The sequence below is a fragment of the Canis aureus genome, chromosome 26 (assembly GCF_053574225.1).
Source record: "Canis aureus isolate CA01 chromosome 26, VMU_Caureus_v.1.0, whole genome shotgun sequence".
Taxonomy (NCBI): domain Eukaryota; kingdom Metazoa; phylum Chordata; class Mammalia; order Carnivora; family Canidae; genus Canis; species Canis aureus.
The window spans coordinates 38,557,961-38,584,141 of record NC_135636.1 but is presented as its reverse complement, the minus strand read 5'-3'; the positions used below and the strand labels follow the sequence as shown (position 1 = coordinate 38,584,141).

Here is a 26,181-nt window from a genome sequence, read left to right as displayed (position 1 = left end):
ATTGCTGCTATAAACATTGGGGTGCATATGCCCCCTTTTTAAAAAAATTTTTAAAATTTTATTTATTCATTCATGAAAGACACACACACACACACACACACAAACAGAGAGAGAGAGAGAGGCAGAGACAGAAGCAGGTTCCATGCAGGAAGCCCAATGTAGAACTCGATCCCGGGACTCCAGGGTCACGCCCTGAGCCAAAGGCAGACACTCAACCACTGAGTCACCGAGACATCCCAGCATATGCCCTTTTGAATTACTGCATTTATATCCTTTGGATCAATACCTATTAGTGCATTTGCTGGGTCCTAAGGAAGTTCTATTTTTAATTTTTTGAGTAGCCTTCATACTGTTTTCCAGAGTGGCTGCACCAGTTTGCATTCCCACCAACAGTGTACGGGTTTCCCTTTCTCTACATCCTTGCCAACATCTATTGTTTCCTGAGTTGTTCATTTTAGCCATTCTGACAGGTGTGAGGTGGTATCTTATGGTGGTTTTGATTTGTATTTCCCTGATGCTGAGTGATGTTGAGTACTTTTTCATGTGTGTTCTTTGGAGAAATGTCTGTTATGTTTTTTCTTTCTTTCTTTCTTTCTTTCTTTCTTTCTTTCTTTCTTTCTTTCTTTCTTTCTTTCTTTCTTTCTTTCTTCCTTCCTTCCTTCCTTCCTTCCTTCCTTCCTTCCTTCCTTCCTTCCTTCCTTCCTTCCTTCCTTCCTTCCTTCCTTCCTTCCTTCCTTCCTTCTTTCCTTCCTTTCTTCCTTTCTTTCTTTCTTTCTTTCTTTCTTTCTTTCTTTCTTTCTTTCTTTCTTTCTTTCTTTCTTTCTTTCTTCTTTCTTTCCATATTTAAAATAAGTATTTATTTCAGAGAGAGAAAGAGAACACAAGCAGGAGGGGAGGGCAGAGGGGATTCCCCACTGGGGGGAGGAGCCCATTGCAGGACTCGATCCCAGGACCCCAGGATCATGACCTGAGCCGAAGGCAGATGCTTAACCCACTGGGCCACCCAGGTGCTTTTCTGCCTGTTACTTGATTGGATTTTTTGTTTTTTGGGTGTTATGTTTGAAAAACTCTTTATAGATTTTGGATACTAGCCCTTTATCTGATATGTTGTTTGTGAATGTCTTCTCCCAGTCCACAGGTTGCCTTTTAGTTTTGTTGACTGTCTACATTGCTGTGCAAAAATTTTTTATCCTGATGAAGTCCCAATAGTTCATTTCTGCTTTTGTTTCCCTTGCCTTTGGAGATGTGTCTAGCAAGAAGTTGCTGTGGCCAAGATCAAAGAGGTTGCTGCCTGTGTTCTCCTCTAGGATTTTGATGGATTCCAGTCTCACATTTAGATTTTTCATCCATTTGACTCTATTTTTGTGTATAGTGTGAGAAAATAATCCAGTTTCATCCTTCTGCATGTGGCTGTTCAATTTTCCCAACATCATTTGTTGAAGAGACTGTCTTTTTTCCATTGGATATTCTTTCCTGCTTTGTGGAAGATTAGGTGACCATAGAGTTGAGGGTCCATTTCTGTGTTCTCTTTCTATTCTGTTCCATTGATCTATGTGTCTGTTTTTGTGCCATTACCATACTGTCTTAATGATTACAGTTTTGTAATAGAGGTTGAATTCCAGAATTGTGATGTCTTTAGCTTTGGTTTATTTTTTCCCCCATTCCTTTGTCTATTCAGGGCCTTTTCTGGTTCCATCAAATTTTAGATTGTTTTTCCTGCTCTGTAAAAATGCTGGCGGTATTTGGATAGAGATTGCATTGAACATGTAGATCACTTTGGGTAGTATAGACTTTTAAACAATATTTGCTCTTCCAATCCATGAGCATGGAATGTTTTTTCATTCCTTTCTTTTTTTTTTAAAAAGATTTTATTTATTTATTCATGAGAGACATACAGAGGAGTAGAGACCTAGGCAGAGGGAGAAGTGGGCTCCGTGCAGGAAGCCCAGTGCAGGACTCAATCCCAGGACTCCCGGGACTTGGGGATCATGCCCTGAGCTGAAGGCAGACGTTCAACCGCTGAGTCACCCAGGCGTCCCATATTTTTCCATTTCTTTGTGTCTTCCTCAATTTCTTTCCTAAGTGTTCTAATAGTTTTCAGAGTGCAGATCTTTTACCTCTTTGGTTACATTTATTCCTAGGTATCTTTTGGTTTTTGGTGCAATTGTTGATTTCTCTTTCTTCTGCCTCATTAGCATATAGGAGTGCAACATACTTCTGTGCATTGATATTATATGCTGTGACTTTGCTGAATTCCTGTATCAGTTCTAGTAATTTTTTTGGTGTAGTCTTTTGGGTTTTCTACATAGAGCATCATGTTGTCTGCAAAGAGCAAGAGTTTTACTTCTTCTTTGCCAACTTGGATACCTTTTACTTCTTTTTGTTGTCTGATTCCTGAGGCCAGGACTTCCAGTACTACGTTGAACAACAGCAGTAAGAGTGGACATCCCTGTTGTGTTTCTGGCCTTAGGGGGAGAGTTCTCAGTTTTTCCCTATTGAGGATGATATTCACTGTGGGTTTTTGTGTGTGACTTTTCTGATATTGAGGTATGTTCCCTCTATCCCTACACTGTGAAGGGTTTTTATCAAGAAAGAATGCTGTATTTTGTCCAAAGCCTTTTCTGCATCTATCGAGATCATCATATGGTTCTTGTCCTTTCTTTTATTAATGTGGTGTGTCACATTGATTGGTTTTACAGATGTTGAACCACACCTGCAGCCTAGGAATAAATCTCACCTGGTTGTGGTGAATAATCCTTTTAATGTACTATTGGATCCTATTAGCTAGTATCTTGGTGAGAATTTTTGCATCTGTGTTCATGAGGGATATTCTCCTTTTTGGTGGGGTCTTTGTCTGGTTTTCGGGTCAAGGTAATGCTGGCCTCATAGAAAGAGCTTGGAAATTTTCCTTCCATTTATATGTTTGGAATGGTTTCAGATGAATAGGTATTAATTCTTCTTGAAATGTTTGGTAGAAGTCCCCTGGGAAGCCATCTGGCCCTGGACTCTTGTTTTTGGGAGACTTTTGATTACTGGTTCAATTTCTTTGCTGGTTATGGGTCTGTTCAGGTTTTCTATTTCTTCTTGTTTCAGTTTTGGTAGTTTATATGTTTCTAGGAATTTATCCATTTCTCCCAAATTGCCTAATTTGTTGGCATATAATTGCTTATAATATCCTCTTATAATTGTATTTCTGTGATGTTGGTTGTGATCTCTCCTCTTTCAATCACGATTTTATTTATTTGGGTCCTTTCCCTTTTCTTTTTGATAAGTCTGGCTAGGGGTTTATCAATCTTGTCAATTCTTTCAAAGAATCAACTCCTAGTTTTGTTGATCTGTTTCTACTGTTTTTTGATTTCTATACTGTTGATTTCTGTCCTAATTTTTATTATTTTTTTCTCCTGCTAGATTTAGGTTTCATTTGCTGTACTTTTCCAGCAAGATTATTAATTTGAGCCTTTTCTTGCTTCTTGAGGGAGGCCTGTATAGCTATATACTTCCCTTTTAAGACTACCTTTGCTGCATTCTGTTTTTTAAAAATATTTTATTCATTTATTCATGAGAGACACACAGAAAGTGGAAGACAGAGAGGCAGAGAGATGGGCAGAGGGAGAAGTAGGCTCCCATCAGGAGGCAGATGTGGGACTTGAACCCAGGACCCCGGGACCACAACCTGAGTCAAAGGCGGACGCTCAACCACTGAGACACCCAGGTACCTTCTTTGCTGCATTCCAAATTTTTTTTCCATAAATTTATTTATTTATTTATTTATTTATTTATTTATTTATTTAAGATAGACATAGAGAGAGGCAGAGACACAGGAGGAGGGAAAGCAGGCTCCATGCCAGGAGCCTGACATGGGACTTGATCCCGGGACTCCAGGATCGCGTCCTAGACCAAAGGCAGGTGCTAAACTGCTGAGCCACCCAGGGATCCCCTCATAAATTTATTTTTTATTGGTGTTCAATTTTCCAACATATAGAATAACAACCAGTGCTCATCCCGTCAAGTGCCCACCTCAGTGCCCGTCACCCAGTCCCCCCACCCCCCGCTCACTTCCCCTTCAACCACCCCTAGTTCGTTTCCCAGAGTTAGGAGTCTTTCATGTTCTATCTCCCTTTCTGATATTTCCCACTCATTTTTTCTCCTTTCCCCTTTATTCCCTTTCACTATTTTTTATATTCCCCAAGTGAATGAGAGCATATAATGTTTGTTCTTCTCCGATTGACTTATTTCACTCAGCATAATACCCTTCAGTTCCATCCACGTCGAAGCAAATGGTGGGTATTTGTCCTTTCTAATGGCTGAGGAATATTCCATTGTATACATAAAGCATATCTTCTTTATCCATTCATCTTTCGATGCACTCCGAGGCTCCTTCCACAGCTTGGCTATTGTGCACATTGCTGCTATAAACATCAGGGTGCAGGTGTCCTGGCATTTTATTGCATCTGTATCTTTGGGATAAATCCTCAGCAGTGAAATTGCTGGGTCACAGGGCAGATCTATTTTTATCTCTTTGAGGAACCTCCACACAGTTTTCCAGAGTGGCTGCACCAGTTCACATTCCCACCAACAGTGCAAGAGGGTTCCCCTTTCTCCACATCCTCTCCAACATTTGTGGTTTTCTGCTTTGTTAATTTTCCCCATTCTCACTGGTGTGAGGTGGTATCTCATTGTGGTTTTGATTTGTATTTCCCTGATGGCCAGGGATGCGGAGCATTTTTTTATGTGCTTGTTGGCCATGTCTATGTCTTCCTCTGTGAGATTTCTCTTCATGTCTTTTGCCCATTTCATGATTGGATTGTTTGTTTCTTTGGTGTTGAGTTTAATAAGTTCTTTATAGATCTTGGAAACTAGCCCTTTATCGGATACTTCATTTGCAAATATCTTCTCCCATTCTGTAGGTTGTCTTTGAGTTTTGTTGATGGTATCTTTTGCTGTGCAAAAGCTTCTTTTTTTTAATAATAAATTTATTTTTTATTGGTGTTCAATTTGCCAACATACAGAATAACACCCAGTGCTCATCCCGTCAAGTGCCCCCCTCAGTGCCCGTCACCCATTCACCCCCACCCTCCGCCCTCCTCCCCTTCCACCACCCCTAGTTCGTTTCCCAGAGTTAGGAGTCTTTATGTTCTGTCTCCCTTTCTGATATTTCCTTTTTTTAAAAAAATAATAAATTTATTTTTTATTGGTGTTCAATTTGCCAACATACAGAATAACACCCAGTGCTCATCCCGTCAAGTGCCCCCCTCAGTGCCTGTCACCCATTTACCCCCACCCCCCGCCCTCCTTCCCTTCCACCACCCCTAGTTCGTTTCCCAGAGTTAGGAGTCTTTATGTTCTGTCTCCCTTTCTGATGTTTCCACTCATTACTTCTCCCTTCCCTTCTATTCCCTTTCACTATTATCTATATTCCCCAAATGAATGAGAACATATAATGTTTGTCCTTCTCCGATTCACTTATTTCACTCAGCATGGACTGAGGACTGGAACCCTCCAGTTCCGTCCTCGTCGAAGCAGATGGTGGGTATTTGTCGTTTCTAATGGCTGAGTAATATTCCATTGTATACATAAACCACATCTTCTTTATCCATTCATCTTTTGATGGACACCGAGGCTCCTTCCAGTTTGGCTATTGTGGACATTGCTGCTAGAAACATCGGGGTGCAGGTGTCTTCTTATCTTAATGAAGAACCAATGGTTCATTTTTGGTTTTGTTTCTCTTGCAAGAAGTTACTGTGGCCAAGTTCAAAAAGGGTGTTGCCTGTGTTCTCCTCTAGGATTGATGGAATCTTGTCTCACATTTAGATCTTTCATCCATTTTGAGTTTATCTTTGTGTATGGTGCAAGAGAGTGGTCTAGTTTCATTCTTCTGCATGTGGATGTCCAATTTTCCCAGCACCATTTATTGAAGAGACTGTCTTTTTTCCAGTGGATAGTCTTTCCTCCTTTATCTAATATTAGTTGACCATAAAGTTCCGGGTCCACTTCTGGATTCTCTATTCTGTTCCATTGATCTATGTGTCTGTTTTTGCGCCAGTACCACACTGTCTTGATGACCACAGCTTTGTGGTACAACCTGAAATCTGGCATTGTGATGGCCCCAGCTATGGTTTTCTTTTTTAAAATTCCCCTGGCTCTTTGGGGTCTTTTCTGATTCCACACAAATCTTAAAATAATTTGTTCCAACTCTCTGAAGAAAGTCCATGGTATTTTGATAGAGATTGCATTAAACATGTAAATTGCCCTGGGTAACCTTGACATTTTCACAATATTAATTCTTCCAATCCATGAGCATGGAATATTTTTCCAACTCTTTGTGTCTTCCTCAATTTCTTTCAGAAGTGTTCTGTAGTTTTTAGGGTATAGATCCTTTACCTCTTTGGTGAGGTTTATTCCTAGGTATCTTATGCTTTTGAATGCAATTGTAAATGGGATTGACTCCTTAATTTCTCTTTCTTCAGTCTCATTGTTAGTGTAAGAAATGTCACTGACTTCTGGGCATTGATTTTGTATCTTGCCACACTGCCAAATTGCTGTATGAGCTCTAGCAATCTTGGGGTGGAGTCTTTTGGGTTTTCTATGTAGAGTATCATGTTATCTGCGAAGAGGGAGAGTTTGACTTCTTCTTTGCCAGTTGAATGCCTTTTATTTCTTTTTGTTGTCTGGTTGCTGAGGCTAGGACTTCCAGTACTATGTTGAATAGCAGTGGTGAGAGTGGACATCCCTGTCTTGTTCCTGATCTTAGGGGAAAGGCTCCCAGTGCTTTCCCATTCCAAAGGTTTTGAACTCTTGTGTTTTTATTTTCATTTGCTCCCATATATTTAAAAAAATTTCTTTAATTTCCTGGTTGACCCATTCATTCTTTTTTTTCTTTTTTCAAGGTTTACTTATTAATTTGACACAGAGAGAGAGAAAGCGAAAGACAGAGTACAAGCATGGGGAGTGGGAGGTGGAGGGAGCGGGAGAAACTGGCTCTCTGCCAAGCAGGGATCTTGATGCAGGGCTTGATCCCAAGACCACGGGATCATGATATGAGCCAAAGGCAGACACTTAATGGATTAGCCACCCAGGTGCCCCCCATTCATTCTTTATTTTTTAAAATATTTTATTTATTTATTTATGAGAGATACACAGAGAGAGGCAGAGACACATACAGAGGGAGAAGCAGGCTTCCATGCAGGGAGCCTATAGTGGGACTCAATCCCAGGTCTCCAGGATCACACCCTAAGTTGAAGGTGGTGCTAAGCCGCTGAGCCACCCAGGCTGCCCTCCCCATTCATTCTTTAGTAGGATGTTTTTAGCCTCTACACTATGGTCTTTTCAATTTTTTTCTTATGGTTGACTTCAAGTTTCATAGCATTCTGGTCTGAATATACGCATGGTATGATATCAATCTTTTTGTACCCGTCGAGACCTGATTTGTGACCTAGTGTGTGATCTGTTCTAGAGAATGTTCCATGTGCATTGGAAAAGTGTGTATTCTGCTGTTTTAGGAGGAGATACTGTGAATATATCTGTTAAATCCATCTGGTCCAGTATGTCATTCAAAGCCATTGTTTTCTTGTTGATTTTCTGCTAGCTTATCCATCCATTGCTGTATGTGAGGTGTTAATGTTCCCTACTATTATTGTATCATTATCACTGAGTTTCTTTATGTTTGTTATTAATTGATTTATATATTTGGGTGCTCCCAAGTCGGGGGCATAAATATTTACAATTGTTAGATCTTCTTTTAGATAGACTCCTTAAATATGATATAATGCCCTTTTTCATCTCTTGTTACAGTGTTTGGCTTAAAATCTAGCTTGTCTGATATAAATATGGGTACTCTGGCTTTCTTTTGACATCCATTAGCATGATAGATGGCTCATTTCAATCTAGAGGTGTCTTTATGTCTAAAATGAGTCTCTTGTAAGCAGCATATAGATTGGTCTTGTTTTTTCATCCATTCTGACACCTTACATCTTTCGATTGGGGCAATTAGTCCATTTACATTCAGAGTGATTATTGAAAGATATGATTGTAGTGCCATTGTATTACCTGTAAAGTCCTTGTTTCTGGAGATTTTCTCTGTTCCTTTTTAGTCTTTGTTACTTTTGGTCTCTCTTTCTGCTCAAGGGATCCCCTTTAATATTTCTTGTGAGGGCTAGTTTAGTGTTCACAAATTCCTTTAGTTTTTGTCTTTTGAAACTCTCTATCTCACCTTCTATGCTGAAATACAGCCTTTCTGGATAAAGTATTCTTGGCTGCATATTTTTACCAATTTGCACATTGGCTATATCATGCCAGTCCTTTCTGGCCTGCCAGGTCTCCATGGACAGGTCTGCTGCCAGCCAAAGTGTCTACTCTTTTAGCTTAAGGACCTCTTGTCCCGAGTGGGTTTTAGGATTTTCTCTTCATCTTTGTAATTTGCAAGTTTCACTATAATATGTTGAGGTGCTCACCTGTTTTTTTTTTTTTTTATTGCTTTTGAGGGGAGTTCTCTGTGTTTCTTGGACTTGAATGCCTGTTTCCTTCTCCAGATTAGGGAAATTCTCATCTTGTTCAGTAAACTTTCTGCCCCTTATCTCCCTGCTTATTCATCTTCTGGGTCTCTTATAAAATGGATAGTATTTCACTTTATGGAATTGCTGAGTTCCCTAAGTCTGCCCTCATGGTCTAATAGTTTTCTTTCCCTCCTCAGCTTCCTTATTTTCCATAATTTTATCTTCTATAGCACTGATTTGCTCTTCTGCTTCATTCACCCTCAGTTTTATGGTACCAGTTGAGACTGCATCTCGTAATAGCATTTTAAATTTTGGTCTGATTAGATTTTAGTTCTTTCATCTCTACAGTAATGGATTCTCTAGTATCTTCTATAGTTTTTTGAAGCCCAGCTAGTATCTTTATCATTGTTTTAAATTCCAGTTTAGACATCTAACTTATATCCCTATTGATTCAATCTGGCAGTGAGTACTACCTACTGTTCTTTCTTTTGGGGTGAATTTTTCTGTCTCATCTTTTTGTCTAGGAAAGAAAGGAAGAAAGAAAAAGGAAAAAATAGCAGCACCAACAACAAAACAAAAAACCCTGGATCCTGGGTGTGTTTTGATTTCCTTGTTAAAAGAAACTAAATCCTAAAATTAGAAAGAAAGAAATAAATTTTAAGGTGTTTATAATAAAAAATAAAATGAAACAAAAATATAAAATATAAAGTATATATAAAAATAAAAATTAAAAAGTAATAAAAAATAATTGAGAAAATAAGAAAATAACTGAAAAAACAATACTAAAAGAGTAAAGAATAAAAATAGGAAGAATTCTGTATACTGTTTTCCCTAAGAACTGAAGCTTTAGCCCTTTATGATCAGTAAACTTGGTGCCAGCCAGTTGTTTGTGGCAGTCTTCTGGAGCAGGGGTCTGTCGCACTGGTTCTCAGGTTGACTTGCCCTAGTGGAGGAGTAAGTCCAGTGTGTAGGGAGGCAGAGCTCAGCATAAGCACTTCTGGACTTCACTACATGGTGCTGTTTTGCTCCCTAAAGGCTTTCAGCACTGATGGGTGGGATGAATATGGCTGTGCCCACTCTCTAGCCCCAGAGCTGAAGATTCTCCCTCCCTTTGCACTCTTTAGTAAGCCCTAACAGTAAAACTTCAGTTACTCTTGTCTCCCAGGTTTCTGTCAGAACTCCATTTTTGTCCAGCCTGTGACTGAGTGTTTCTATCTCAGTTGCTACTGAGTTTCAAAACTCCAAATTTTAGAGACTGCCTCCATATGGAGAGTGCTGTTCCTCCAGTGGTGCTAGGTGGTGGGGGGAGAGGGTCTTGACATGCTTCTGCATTTTGCTGGACCTCCAGGAAAGCAATCCTATGACTATCTAGTGGTTCACAGTTTATGGCAACACAGACCAGAAAGCTGGCATCTAGACTCACTGTTCTCAGTGGGCTTCCCTGCTCCTATGCCTGGGAAATCTACCACACTTAGGCACCACCTGTTCTTCCTGTGACACTGAGGATCCTGAGACAACACTGTCCTACCTGGGATTCCACACCACCTTACTACCTGAGCAACTTTAATACAGGGATGTACCCCACTGTAGAAGACTTCTGAAAGTTCTGATTTCACAAGCACTGAGTATCTCTTGAATGGCAGGCAAGCTTGTGCCAAATTTCAAGATCTACTGCACAAATTCCTTTTCTTTGGTGGCTCCTGGAACCAGAAACCAAATCATTTTTGAACTACTTTTAATTCTCTGTCATATATAATGGAATTTTCCTTTTGAGTTTCTCTAGTGATCGGATATGATTTTGGGAATAGACCAGACTCAGGACTGTAATCTTTTCATTCTATCCTTGGTGTGTACCCCAAGACCTTGTTTTATGTTGTCATCTGTGTCCCTCTTTTACCAGTGATCATCCCTTCAAAATATCTCACTTGAATTTAATGTGAAACTCATTTGGATTTCTTGTAGATTGATGTCCTGTGTTACTCCTTGGGTGTGTAGTTCTGTAGGAAGGTCTGCAAATGTTGTATGGCCTTGTGCCATCTTACTGATCATTGTGGGCACTTGTGAATATTCCTTCAGTACCACGGACAGCGCACACAAAACTTCTTAGAGGCAAATTTGAGACTGAATGAGAAGGAAACTTGGATAATCACTTGAGCACCCAGAAGAAATCTGAAAATCTGAGGCTAAAATGGACTTGTTTTGGTAATAATTATCTTCAGAGAGTATTTTGCTTATAGTAATTCTTTGGAATAGACTAGACTATAGTTCTGAAAGAGTTTTCAAGGAAATTTCACTCAAGTCTTGTTTATGTGATACTGTGTTTCACAATGATTAGAGGGAGGAAAATCTCCAGAATCCATGAATGGACACCAGATAAGCTATACTCAGGATACCAGGCCTAGAAAAAAGTTTCCGTGGAGTCAGAATGATCTGGGATACTAGACTTTGGCTCAGTACCCAGAAACTACCTTTTTAATTTGTCCGGTTTTACACAGGAACAATTTCTGGGTGAAGGGCTAGAGTGACATATCTAACTTATGCTTTCTGCCAATTCCCAAGGTAGCTCCCAGTCTATGCCCAAAGTCCAGAAGCAGGGGTTACCATTGTTGGTATTGACCTAGAATGCCCATGTATGGATTTACCCTGGGCTACATTGGCCATTACTGTTTGTGGTCCTTAAAATACTGGCCTAGGCTGCTCATACCACTCTACTCCTTTGTGAGGGTGGGTCCTTGATAAGAATATAAATAGGAAAAAAAAAAGAATATAAATAGGGTAGTCAGGGCAAAGGGGAATGATCTTCCATAGTCTGATTATAGAAGTTCAGGTTAATTTAATATTTGTAGCTTCCAGGTGTAAAGTCACAATTTCTATATTGCAGGCATCTGTGGCATTGGAGCCATTTCCCTAGAATGTGAGCATTGTTGAGGGTTGAATGCTCATTAATTTGGGGAGGATGAAATAATTTAATGATGATTATTTTAGTGCCATTTATATGGAAATCCACTGGGATCAGTGACAAAATACAGAAGCAAACTCAGTTTTGGCAGGCCATACCAAGGAGATATCAATAATGATTGTCCTTATACAGACTAACTCATTACATTGTTTGTGCCAATGTAGGTCATCTGTAGTTTACATTGGAAGAATCTAGGTTGAGAGAGATAAAGGATTTTAGACAGGGTCTGACATACAAAAATTTTCCAATTAAAATTTTATACATCTAATCAATATGAAAGGCAAATCTGGGCAAAGAAATTAGCAAGAATTCTAAATTTGAAAATCTTCCAGTAATATTTCAATTTATTTACTCAGAATTATTTTGGGATACTTTTGCATGAAGAATATTCCATTTTGCTTGTTTCTTCCTTCTGTCATGTTAAGCCTCCTGTTTTCCACCACCTCTGTCACTGTTAATAAATAAATGTAGTGATTGTTATGGTCTTTGGTAGAATCCAGGGTATTTTGCACATTAGCAGAACTTCAGAGATGTTTTTAATGCCTATAATACATCCTGACCCATAATCCATCCATAAAATGTTAATGAGCAAATATAGTGCTATACTCTGAGGATTAATACTTTGAAGTCTCTGCTCTTGAGCCTGAGGCTATTGTGTGGCCATTCACTATAGATACTGAACTATTCAGCCAAATCTCACTACTTCTCTTTTACCTGTGCAAAAATAAGGGTTGGATAGGATCTTAAAGACATGCGGCCATCGTGGTAGTAGTGAGATGCTGGGTAAAGAGCTAGGGGGTCTGGATCCATGTCCTTCTTCTGAATGAGCTTGGGAAGTCATTAGCCAGTTTTCACTTTGGGCTTCAATTTTCACAATTAAAAAAGAGCTTTGTTGGACTAAATGACCCAAGGCATTGAAATTTGTGCCTGTGACTGATTGTTTCCAACCCAGGTATAATCTCTTGTCCCATTGCTTAATCTCCCCTGGCCTCTTATTTTCTTTTTCCTGAAAAACCAGGGTTTCTAGTATTTGGTTGTTGTCATTTGGGGTGGGATGAAGTGTTGAGAGACTTACTTTTCAGGAATACAGTATTTTTCACAGAGATATTTTTGTTTAAAGTTGTTCCTGTTGCCTCCACAGCCAGAGAAGACGAAGGGCTCACACACAAATGTCAAGGTGTTGTAGTAGAATCTGGTGTAAACTGACTTACAGGTACCAAATAGCGGAGGGTAGTTGCAGATTTCTGGGCATGAGAATCCTGGAGTCAGGTTTTCTTTTCTACTGCCAAATGGACATTCTTTTCCTCATGGACTCAGATGACTGATGGTCATCAGTCCATGTGAATCTACCTGATACCTTTTCATTGAGCGAGTTCCTTCAACATAAATTTCACTGTATATGCGATATAGGGCAATGATTTAGATTCTGGCCTGGGTCAGAGATTCTGAGAAGTAATTGGAAAATTATAAAAATTTTGAAGTAATTTTAAAGAGCTGAAAGCAAGAAAGACCTGAGGCTTCTGCCCTGTATCACAGAACTTTATATTAAATAGGTCTCATTTTCTGACTCTCCACAGACTTTCCCCAAGGCACTGGAACTGAATATGTCATCATCTGCTTTCCCAAGGCCACAGGTCAGAACCCTTACTTTGATTTTTACAGACTCCCTGCAAACACACAAGCTAAAAAGATCTTTGGCTCTCTACATGTACTTCTGAAGGATAGGTTTAAAATGCTTATTTTGGCAGAAGATCTTCCTTTCCTCCACCTGTGTCTATGTCCTCTCCCATCTGATCCCCCTTTTTGCCTACCATGCAGACTCACCTGGCTTAGCTGAGACCATGGAGGTGGGTGGTCAAAGCAGGAACAATGATGGCCATGTTGAAGACAAAGAAGGAATTAATGTCAGTCTTCTTCAAGTCCAACTACAGCCCTTACCCACAACTGGGAATTTGCTACATTTACTCTGAGTATTTCACATGTATTCATCATGGTAAGTAGATGTGAGTGCCCTAAGCCTGTGAGTGATGGCCTCTGCTTCTTTGTATCCATAGAATGCAGAGTAGTCCTGTATGTGTTAAGTAGAATTAAAGCACATCTAATACACCCACATACATATACACACCCCAATAAAAGGATTTCCTAGACACTTTTGACATTAATCCAATTCTCATGATCCCGCTCCTCTTCCACCGAAATCCCTTAGAAAAAACTTAAGTTGATTTTATTTTATGTCTTCCTCCTTCTCCAATCCATAGGCAGAATTGAATGAAACTTCTGGAATCAGATTCTCTTGAGCCATATGGTTTGATATAAAAGCAGAACTTCATTCCTGCTTGTCACCCAGGCTGCCTAGACCACCATTGCCTTCACACTGTTCCCCAGGACTGCCCTTCCTATTTTGTCTTACTTCCAAGATGTCCACTTTCACACAATTGTTTTCTGAGATTTTCAGGAAACAGCATGCCTGAAAGCGTCTGGAGAGGCATGGACATGATGAGTATACACAAAGAAAAGAGGATCCATTTAGGCTTCATGGTGTTGCAGACAGCAGATAGGAGAGTCCTGGACTGGGCTGACATTATATCTTGGGGGTGGAGTTCCTTCTCTTGGGAGAAGTTGAATCCATCTCTTTCATCCCCCCAGGGTCCAAGCCTGGGCAGGATTCTGGTGTGTCCAGAATCAGCCTGGTGAGCAGAACATTAAGTGCTTGGGTACCCAACCATGTAGCATACAAAGTCATGGTTTGTCACAGTTCTACTGGTGAGCCTCAGCATCCCTCCTTTCTTCTTCATATCTGGGGATCTCGACTACTCCTGGTTCAGGACATTAGCATTTCTATAATGAACAGTTGTAAATAAATTATTATCAGTATTTTAGTATATAAATGTATTTAGTATATAAATGTAAAAACTTGAAAGTTAATGTGGGCTTGAACTCAATAAGATGGAACAAAAAAAGCAAAATAAATATAAAGAAAGTAGACAAGATATTGATGAAGATAGTAGTTGAAATTAATGAGTTAGAAAAAACCACTAAGATTGTCAAATAAAATGAAAAGTTTGTACTTTAAAAGTATCATTAAAATAGACAAAATTTTGGGCAGCCCGGATGGCTCAGTGGTTTAGTGCTGCCTTCAGCCTGGGGCCTGATCCTGGAGACCTGGAATCGAGTCCCATGTCGGGCTTCCTGCATGGAGCCTGCTTCTCCCTCTGGCTGTGTCTCTGCCTCTCTCTCTGTGTCTCTCATGAATAAATAAATAAAATATTAAAAAAAGACAACATTTTGACAAGAACGGCCAAGAAAGAAAAAAACATTTTCAATAATAGGAATGTGAAAAGGATAGAACTCAAACATGGAGAAGAGGAAAAGCTTACTGGGGAATAGTTTGTACATTTTTATGGTTAAAAGCATAAAAATCTTCATAAAATGAAATTACTCAAATTGACTCAATATACAGCAGAATGCTTAAACTCATTAATAAGCATGTATGAAATAGAAGTAAATACTGACTTTATAGGTGAGATGATTATACTATAAATTCTACCAAACACCAGTCAACAATTTTCTGAGTCTGTTATTTACTTAAAATATATCATTTATTTATTTATTTAATAGAGAGAGAGAGAGAGAGGGAGAAAGAGAGGGAGAGAGAGAGAGCGAGAGCAAAAGCCCAGAGGGAGAGGGAGAAGCAGACTTCTTGCTGAGTAGAAAGCCTGATGCAGGACTGGATCCCAGGACCCTGAGATCATGACCTGAGCCATAGGCAGATGCTTAACCAACTGAGCCACACAGGTGCCTTTTTTTTGTGTCTTTTAAACTGTTACAGTAAAAATATTTAAAAATTACAGAAAATGAAAAGATACAGATCTTCCTGGACTTACTATATTCCAATAAACCCATTTTAAATAAAAAATATCATAAATCAAAAAAGCATTTAATACACCTAACCTACCAAACATCCTAGCTTAGCCTAATCTACCTTAAATACGCTCAGAGCACTTAGAGCAGCCTACAGTTGGGCAAAGTCCTCTAACCCAAGGTCTTTTTTATAATAAAGTGTTTAATATCCCATGTAGTTTATTGAATACTGTACTGGAAGTGTAAAGCAGAATGGTTGCATGGGTGGACAATGGTTGCAAGTGTGTAGACTGTTGATCCTCAGATTATGGTGGCCAACTGGGAATTGTGCTCATAGCCCCTGCCCAACATAAGAGAGCTGTGGAATGTAGATGGTTAGTGCTGCTGGGAAAAGATCAAAATTCAAAGTATGGTTTCTATTGAATGTGTATTGCTATCATACCATTTTAAAAAAAAGATTTCATTTATTTATACATGAAAGACACAGAGAAAGAGAGAGGCAGAGGGAGAAGCAGGCTCCATGTAGGAAGCCTGATGTGGGACTTGATCCCAGGACTCCAGGATCACGCCCTGGGCCAAAGGCAGATGCTCAACTGCTGAGCCACCCAGGCATCCCTCTGTCATGCTATTTTAAAGTTGAAATGTCATTAAGTTGAACCATCCTGAAGTTGAAGACCATCTACATCTATATCCACATCATTTTCTTTACTGAATTAGAGAAAAGGAAGGGTTACTTCTCTCCTCAATCCTTGCACCTAGATCTCCAATTTTTCCTCAGATGCTTAGAAACCTATCTGTAAGTATCAGTAGTATTCTTTGCTCCTTTAAAAGTTAGAATCATCTTTTTGAGGACAAATTATGGTTTACCCATCTACTAACATGAATGTCTCTTAAAGTGAGAACAAATCAGTCAGTATATTTCATATAGGAAATGAAGTGCTAATTAATTCATTAAGTGGGTTTCATTAAGAGAACTTCTATTTCAGTTAAAAAAAAACAAAGACATAATTGAAATTATGCTATGCAGGTAGATATGGGACTTGGGTTTATCTCTTAATGTTACATTGCTGAGCCTCTTAAGTAGCTACATGGATTATATCACTGTATGATAACTTATTTTATTTTTTGTATTGAAGGCAAATTGGGTTGTTTTTTGATATTTAATTACAAATAATACTCTAATAAATATTCTTGTACATGGGTCTTTATGTATAATTATTTCTGTGGCGTACACTTTTAGAGGTGGCCTTCTGGATCAAAAGCATATATATTTACAAGTTTCATGGATAATACCCAATTCACCACAGCCTTGATAACACTTATTTTTTTGGTAAATCTAATGAATGAAAAATGGTAGGCCACTGTCGTTTTAATTTAGGTTTCTCTGGCTGCTAGTGGGGATGAGATTAATTATTGACATTTTGAATTTCCTCTTACACTTCTGTAATTTTTGTCTTGGGATATTGTTTTTTTCTTACCGATTTACAAGAATATTTTATAAAGTATGAGTCTTAATAGTTACATCTGCTGTAAGTATTTTCTCCCAGGATATTATATTCCCTTTTATCTTGTAGTTTCTTCAACTGAGTACTTCTAATACTTATATAATTAAATCTGTCATGCACAAATTTAGGGGTTTCTGAGTTTTCTTAGAAAGTCCTCCATCAGCTCAAAGTTAAATGTTTACAAAATATTTTCTTCTAGTACTTTATCATTTAAATTTTTTTACATTATAACCTTAACATATTAGAAATTTATTTTTGTATGTGATGTGGGTTATTTAACTTGACTATCATATCAGATGAATAGCAAATTGTCCTAGCATTTATTTATTTTATTTTATTTTTTTTAAATTTTTTATTGGTGTTCAATTTACTAACATACAGAATAACCCCCAGTGCCCGTCACCCATTCACTCCCACCCCCCACCCTCCTCCCCTTCTACCACCCCTAGTTCGTTTCCCAGAGTTAGCAGTCTTTACGTTCTGTCTCCCTTTCTGATATTTCCCACACATTTCTTCTCCCTTCCCTTATATTCCCTTTCACTATTATTTATATTCCCCAAATGAATGAGAACATATAATGTTTGTCCTTCTCCGACTGACTTACTTCACTCAGCATAATACCCGCCAGTTCCATCCACATTGAAGCAAATGGTGGGTATTTGTCATTTCTAATAGCTGAGTAATATTCCATTGTATACATAAACCACATCTTCTTTATCCATTCATCTTTCGTTGGACACCGAGGCTCCTTCCACAGTTTGGCTATCGTGGCCATTGCTGCTATAAACATCGGGGTGCAGGTGTCCCGGCGTTTCACTGCATCTGTATCTTTGGGGTAAATCCCCAATAGTGCAATTGCTGGGTCGTAGGGCAGGTATATTTTTAACTGTTTGAGGAACCTCCACACAGTTTTCCAGAGTGGCTGCACCAGTTCACATTCCCACCAACAGTGTAAGAGGGTTCCCTTTTCTCCGCATCCCCTCCAACATTTGTTGTTTCCTGCCTTGTTAATTTGCCCCATTCTCACTGGTGTGAGGTGGTATCTCATTGTGGTTTTGATTTGTATTTCCCTGATGGCAAGTGATGCAGAGCACTTTCTCATATGCATGTTGGCCATGTCTATGTCTTCCTCTGTGAGATTTCTGTTCATGTCTTTTGCCCATTTCATGATTGGATTGTTTGTTTCTTTGGTGTTGAGTTTAATAAGTTCTTTATAGATCTTGGAAACTAGCCCTTTATCTGATATGTCATTTGCAAATATCTTCTCCCATTCTGTAGGTTGTCTTTTAGTTTTGTTGACTGTATCCTTTGCTGTGCAAAAGCTTCTTATCTTGATGAAGTCCCAATAGTTCATTTTTGCTTTTGTTTCTTTTGCCTTTGTGGATGTATCTTGCAAGAAGTTACTGTGGCCGAGTTCAAAAAGGGTGTTGCCTGTGTTCTTCTCTAGGATTTTGATGGAATCTTGTCTCACATTTAGATCTTTCATCCATTTTGAGTTTATCTTTGTGTATGGTGAAAGAGAGTGGTCTAGTTTCATTCTCCTGCATGTGGATGTCCAATTTTCCCAGCACCATTTATTGAAGAGACTGTCTTTCTTCCAATGGATAGTCTTTCCTCCTTTATCGAATATTAGTTGACCATAAAGTTCAGGGTCCACTTCTGGGTTCTCTATTCTGTTCCACTGATCTATGTGTCTGTTTTTGTGCCAGTACCACACTGTCTTGATTACCACAGCTTTGTAGTACAACCTGAAATCTGGCATTGTGATGCCCCCAGATATGGTTTTCTTTTTTAAAATTCCCCTGGCTATTCGGGGTCTTTTCTGATTCCACACAAATCTTAAAATAATTTGTTCTAACTCTCTGAAGAAAGTCCATGGTATTTTGATAGGGATTGCATTAAACATGTATATTGCCCTGGGTAACATTGACATTTTCACAATATTAATTCTGCCAATCCATGAGCATGGAATATTTTTCCATCTCTTTGTGTCTTCCTCAATTTCTTTCAGAAGTGTTCTATAGTTTTGAGGGTATAGATCCTTTACATCTTTGGTTAGGTTTATTCCTAGGTATCTTATGCTTTTGGGTGCAATTGTAAATGGGATTGACTCCTTAATTTCTCTTTCTTCAGTCTCATTGTTAGTGTATAGAAATGCCACTGATTTCTGGGCATTGATTTTGTATCCTGCCATGCTACCGAATTGCTGTATGAGTTCTAGCAATCTTGGGGTGGAGTCTTTTGGGTTTTCTATGTAGAGTATCATGTCATTGGCGAAGAGGGAGAGTTTGACTTCTTCTTTGCCAATTTGAATGCCTTTAATGTCTTTTTGTTGTCTGATTGCTGAGGCTAGGACTTCCAGTACTATGTTGAATAGCAGTGGTGAGAGTGGACATCCCTGTCTTGTTCCTGATTTTAGGGGAAAGGCTCCCAGTGCTTCCCCATTGAGAATGATATTTGCTGTGGGCTTTTCATAGATGGCTTTTAAGATGTCGAGGAATGTTCCCTCTATCCCTACACTATGAAGAGTTTTGATCAGGAATGGATGCTGTATTTTGTCAAATGCTTTCTCTGCATCTAATGAGAGGATCATATGGTTCTTGGTTTTTCTCTTGCTGATATGATGAATCACATTGATTGTTTTACGGGTGTTGAACCAGCCTTGTGTCCCAGGGATAAATCCTACTTGGTCGTGGTGAATAATTTTCTTAATGTACTGTTGGATCCTATTGGCTAGTATCTTGTTGAGAATTTTTGCATCCATGTTCATCAGGGATATTGGTCTGTAATTCTCCTTTTTGGTGGGGTCTTTGTCTGGTTTTGGAATTAAGGTGATGCTGGCCTCATAGAACGAATTTGGAAGTACTCCATCTCTTTCTATCTTTCCAAACAGCTTTAGTAGAATAGGTATGGTTTCTTCTTTAAACGTTTGATAAAATTCCCCTGGGAAGCCATCTGGCCCTGGACTCTTGTGTCTTGGGAAGTTTTTGATGACTGCTTCAATTTCCTCCCTGGTTATTGGCCTGTTCAGGTTTTCTATTTCTTCCTGTTCCAGTTTTGGTAGTTTGTGGCTTTCCAGGAATGCGTCCATTTCTTCTAGATTGCCTAATTTATTGGCGTATAGCTGTTCATAATATGCTTTTAAAATCGTTTGTATTTCCTTGGTGTTGGTAGTGATCTCTCCTTTCTCATTCATGATTTTATTAATTTGAGTCTCCTCTCTCTTCTTTTTAATAAGGCTGGCTAATGGTTTATCTATCTTATTAATTCTTTCAAAGAACCAACTCCTGGTTCTGTTGATCTGTTCCACAGTTCTTCTGGTCTCGATTTCGTTGAGTTCTGCTCGAATCTTTATTAACTCCCTTCTTCTCTTGGGTTAGGATCTATTTGCTGTTTTTTCTCTAGCTCCTTTATGTGTAAGGTTAGCTTTTGTATTTGAGTTCTTTCCAGTTTTTGAATGGATGCTTGTATTGCGATGTATTTCCCCCTTAGGACTGCTTTTGCTGCATCCCAAAGATTTTGAACGGTTGTATCTTCATTCTCATTAATTTCCATGAATCTTTTTAATTCTTCCTTAATTTCCTGGTTGACCCTTTCATCTTTTAGCAGGATGGTCCTTAACCTCCACGTGTTTGAGGTCCTTCCAAACTTCTTGTGATTTAGTTCTAATTTCAAGGCATTATGGTCTGAGAATATGCAGGGGACAATCCCAATCTTTTGGTATCGGTTCAGACCCGATTTGTGACCCAATATGTGGTCTATTGTGGAGAAAGTTCCATGTGCACTTGAGAAGAATGTGTATTCAGTTGAGTTTGGATGTAAAGTTCTGTAGATATCTGTGAAATCCATCTGGTCCAGTGTATCATTTAAAGCTCTCGTTTCTTTGGAGATGTTGTGCTTAGAAGACCTATCGAGTATAGAAAGAGCTAGATTGAAGTCACCAAGTATAAGTGTATTATTATCTAAGTATTTCTTCACTTTGGTTAATAATTGATTTATATATTTGGCAGCTCCCACATTCGGGGCATATATATTGAGGATTGTTAAGTCCTCTTGTTGAATAGATCCTTTAAGTATGATACAGTGTCCCTCTTCATCTCTCACTACAGTCTTTGGGGTAAATTTTAGTTTATCTGATATAAGGATGGCTACCCCTGCTTTCTTTTGAGGACCATTCGAATGGTAAATGGTTCTCCAACCTTTTATTTTCAGGCTGTAGGTGTCCTTCTGTCTAAAATGAGTCTCTTGTAGACAGCAAATAGATGGGTCCTGCTTTTTTATCCAGTCTGAAACCCTGCGCCTTTTGATGGGGTCATTAAGCCCGTTCACATTCAGAGTTACTATTGAGAGATATGAGTTTAGTGTCATCATGATATCTATTCAGTCCTTGTTTTTGTGGACTGTTCCACTGAACTTCTTCTTACAGGGGAATTTTAAGAGTCCCCCTTAAAATTTCTTGCAGAGCTGGTTTGGAGGTCACATATTCTTTTAGTTGCTGCCTGTCTTGGAAGCTCTTTATCTCTCCTTCCATTTTGAATGAGAGCCTTGCTGGATAAAGTATTCTTGGTTGCATGTTCTTCTCATTTAGGACCCTGAATATATCCTGCCAGCCCTTTCTGGCCTGCCAGGTCTCTGTGGAGAGGTCTGCTGTTACCCTAATACTCCTCCCCATAAAAGTCAGGGATTTCTTGTCTCTTGCTGCTTTAAGGATCTTCCCCTTATCTTTGGAATTTGCAAGCTTCACTATTAAATGTCGAGGTGTTGAACGGTTTTTATTGATTTTAGGGGGGGGGTCTCTATATTTCCTGGATCTGAATGCCTGTTTCCCTTCCCTGATTAGGAAAGTTTTCAGCTAGAATTTGTTCAAATACATATTCTGGCCCTCTGTCCCTTTCGGCACCCTCGGGAACACCAATTAAACGTAGGTTTTTTTTCCTCAGGCTGTCGTTTATTTCCCTTAATCTATCTTCATGGTCTTTTAATTGTTTGTCTCTTTTTTCCTCAGTTTCCCTCTTTGCCATCAACTTGTCTTCTATGTCACTCACTCGTTCTTCCACCTCGTTAACCCTCGTCGTTAGGACTTCTAGTTTGGATTGCATCTCATTCAATTGATTTTTAATTTCTGCCTGATTAGCTCTAAATTCTGCAGTCATGAAGTCTCTTGAGTCCTTTATGCTTTTTTCTAGAGCCACCAGTAGCTGTATAATAGTGCTTCTGAATTGGCTTTCTGACATTGAATTGTAATCCAGATTTTGTAACTCTGTGGGAGAGAGGACTGTTTGTGATTCTTTCTTTTGAGGTGAGGTTTTCCTTCTAGTCATTTTGCTCAGTGCAGAGTGGCCAAAAGCAAGTTGTATTGGGAAAAGGAGAAAAAGAGAGGAGAGAAAGAAGGAAAGAAAAGAGAAAGAGAAAAAAAAGGAAGAAAAAAAAAAACAAAAAAGAAAAAAAAAGGGAAGAAGAAGAGAAAGAAAAAGAAAGGAGAAAAAAAGGGGGGTGGGGGAAGGAAACAAATCAAAAAGCAAAACAAAACAAAACAGGAAAAAAAAAAAAAAAAAAAGAACCACGGGGGAGTATCTTCTGATTCTGTGTACTTTAAGTCCCTTGGCTTCCTCTGGAAGTTGTCAGTCTAGCTGGTCTTCTGGGGGAGGGGCCTGCTGTGCTGATTTTCAGGTGTTAGCAGTTGGGGGAGCTGCTGTGCCCCTGCCTGGTGCAGGGCTCAGTGGGGGTTGTTTACCCCGTGAGGCCGCAGGAGGAACAGCCCTAGTGGCGGGGCCAGCTCTGGAAACCTGGATTCAGCCCCCGCAGTAACTCCGGAGGTCTCAGTCTGCAGGGCCTGGAGGCTCCGGGGCGGGGCCGCTGATGTGCTCAGCTGGGGCAGGAGCGTCCTTGCTGTCCTGGGCCCTCCCGGCCTCTGCCTGTCCCGGGGGAGGCGGGATCCTGGGCTGTGTCCCGGCGCCCTGTGCTCCGGAGCCTGCGCTGGTGGATTCGCGCTCCTGCCCCGCAGCCCCCTCCGCGGAGCCGCCGCCCGAGCAGCCGAGCTGCTCCTGGAACCACGCAGCCCCCTCCGCACGGAGCCTCTTCCTCTGCCCGAGCCCCTCTGACCTGCTCCCGGGGCCGCGCAGCCCCCTCCGCGGAGCCGCCGCCCGAGCCCCTTCAGCTGCTCCGGGTCCCGCCGGGTCCCGCTGTGCGCGCTGCAGCCCTTAGGGAGCTCGGCGCACTCTCCTGGGCGCGCAGTTGCTCTGTTACTGTCCCAGGGAACCCGAGGGCATCCTCGCCCTCCTGGGTCCTGCTCCAACTCCCCGCGAGCCCCTTTCCGCCCGGGAAGGTCGGTGCAGCTCCTGCTCCTCCGGGACGGGGCTCTCCTGTCCTGGGGACACTCGCCCCGGCCTCAGCCCGGGTCCTCGCGGGGCCCCTCCCCCTTGGAGGCCTTTGTTTCTTTACTTCTTTTTCCCCGTCTTCCTACCTTGATAGAAGCGCGAACTCTTCTCACTGTAGCATTCCAGCTGGTCTCTCTTTAATTCTCAGGCCGAATTCATAGATTTTCAGGATGATTGGAAGGTTTTCTAGGTAATTTGGTGGAGACAGGTGATTTGGAGACCCTACTCTTCCGCCATCTTGCCCCTCTGTCCTAGCATTTATTGAAGAATATGTCAAATTTCCCTTGATTTGAAATGTTTACTTCATCATATTCTCAATTATACTTGGATCTATTTCTGGATTTTCTATTGATGTATCCATGAATGTTTCCATTTCTGTACCAGCACTGCACTATTTTTTTTTAAATTGAGATATAATTTACATACTCTAATAAAATTCACAAATTTAAAGTGGTTTTTAATATATTAAAAAAATTGTGCAACTGTCACCCTTATCTACTTCCAGAACATTTTCATCACCCCAAAAAGAAACCCTTTACGCCATTGCTCCAGCACCTCACAATCACTAATCTTTCTGTCTATATAAATTTGCTTTTTTCTGTATATTCTACATAAACAGAATCCTACAATCTGGGGTCTTTTGTATCTGGATCCTAACTTAGTATCATAGTATTTTCTTCCTTCCTCCCTCCCTCCTTTCCTCCTTTCCTTCCTTCCTCCCTCCCTCCCTTCTTCCTTCCTTCCTTCCATCCTTCCTCCTGCCCTCCCTCCCTCTCTCCTTCCCTCTCTCCTTTCCTCTTTCTTTCTTTCTTTCTTTCTTTCTTTCTTTCTTTCTTTCTTTCTTTCTTTCTTTCTTTCTTTCTTTCTTTCTTTCTTTCTTTCTTCTTTCTTTCTTTCTTTCTTTCTTTCTTTCTTTCTTTCTTTCTTTCTTTCTTCTTTTTTTTCTGACATTTGAAATACAACTTTATTCTGCTTCTAAATGAAAATGCATGGGAGTGGGATGCCTGTGTGGCTCAGTGATTTAGATCTACCTTTGGTAGAAAACAAGATTTCACCCTTGAATATCGTGCTGTGATTGCAATGGTCTTTTAAAAAAATATTTAACTAATTTATTTATGAGAGAGACACACACACACACACACAGAGGCAGAGACATAGGCAGAGAGAGAAGCAAGCTCCATGCAGGAAGCCAGATGTGGGACTCGATACCGAGCCAGGTATCACGTCCTGAGCCAAAGGCAGATGCTCAACCGTCGAGACACTCAGGAGTCCCATGATTGCAGTGGTCTTTTTTTTTTTTAATAATAAATTTATTTTTTTATTGGTGTTCAATTTGCCAACATACAGAATAACACCCAGTGCTCATCTTGTCAAGTGCCCCCCTCAGTGCCCACCACCCAGTCACCCCCACACCCCCGCCTCCTCCCCTTCCACCACCCCTAGTTCGTTTCCCAGAGTTAGAAGTCTTCCATATTCTGTTTCCCTTTCTGATATTTCCTACCCATTTCTTCTCCCTTCCCCTCTATTCCCTTTCACTATTATTTATATTCCCCAATGAATGAGACCATATAATGTTTGTCCTTCTCCGATTGACTTATTTCACTCAGCATAATACCCTCCAGTTCCATCCACGTTGAAGGAAATGGTGGGTATTTGCCATTTCTAATGGCTGAGTAATATTCCATTGTATACATAAACCACATCTTCTTTATCCATTCATCTTTCGATGAACACTGAGGCTCCTTCCACAGTTTGGCTATTGTGGACATTGCTGCTAGAAACATCGGAGTGCAGTAGTCTTATACTGGAAATTCAAGAAGGAAACAGCTGTATTCTAAAACAGCTAATTGTGTGGGAAATATCAGAAAGGGAGACAGAACATAAAGACTGCTAACTCTGGGAAACGAACTAGGGGTGGTAGAAGGGGAGGAGGGCGGGGGGTGGGAGTGAATGGGTGACGGGCACTGGGGGTTATTCTGTATGTTAGTAAATTGAACACCAATAAAAAATAAATAAAAAAAAATAAAACAGCTAAGTATGTAGATCCAAAAGATGAAGGTGCTTTGTTTAGCTGCAACATTTACTCCAAAGCCCGTTCATCTTCAGCATCCTAAAGAGGAAGCACATGTTCTCTCAGCTGTACATTATAGAAGTAGACAGGTTGTGCCACTGACATCACGGTTTTCCTATAATACCAGACTTCTTTTTTTTAAATTTTTAAAATTTATTTATGATAGTCACAGAGAGAGAGAGAGAGAGAGAGGCAGAGACACAGGCAGAGGGAGAAGCAGGCTCCATGCACCAGGAGCCCGACATGGGACTCGATCCCGGCCGGGTCTCCAGGATCGCACCCTGGGCCAAAGGCAGGCGCAAAACCGCTGCGCTACCCAGGGATCCCTAATACCAGACTTCTGTTGCTGGGTTCCAGCTTCATTTTCTCACAGGTCACCATCCTCATTTGGGAGAGCAGCTGTCCTAGCAACCTCTAAATCATGCTCCTATTGCACTGCCAAAGCTGAGTCCAGCAAAACTTTCAGTGGGGCAAGGGCAGGCATGCAACAAACTCCGTTAGAGTCTCTAATTCCTTTTCTAGGAAGCTAAAGGAAGGGCTTTACAAAATTATGGTTACTTTTAACGGAAATGTCATAGTATTGAAGATTCTTTTTTTCTATTTTTTGGCTATTATGAGTGATACTTCTATGAACAATTCATGTACAAGTAGACATATGTTTTCATTTCTCTTGAGTAAACTCCTGGGAGTGGAATTGCAGTGTGTTTAACCTTTTGAGGAAATGTCAAGCTGCTTTCCCAAATAGCCTCTCCATTTTTCAATTCCACAGCAATTCATGAAGGCTCCAATTTCTCTACATTATTTTTTTAAAGCTTTATTTATTTATTTATGAGAGAGAGAGAGAGAGAGAGAGCAAGCGAGCACATGAGTGGAAAGGCAGAGGAAGAGGAAGAGAGAATCTAAAGTAGACTGTTGT

General features: G+C 40.1%; 1 long non-coding RNA gene across 1 annotated transcript; it reads right to left on the bottom strand.

The window, feature by feature from the left end:
* Window positions 1–11,767: 11,767 nt before the first annotated feature.
* Window positions 11,768–13,269, bottom strand: LOC144298432 (uncharacterized). Its single transcript, XR_013365394.1, has 2 exons — window positions 12,527–13,269; window positions 11,768–11,902 (listed from the first exon to the last, which is right to left on the bottom strand). It is a non-coding gene; the product is annotated as an uncharacterized LOC144298432 (long non-coding RNA).
* Window positions 13,270–26,181: the final 12,912 nt, after the last annotated feature.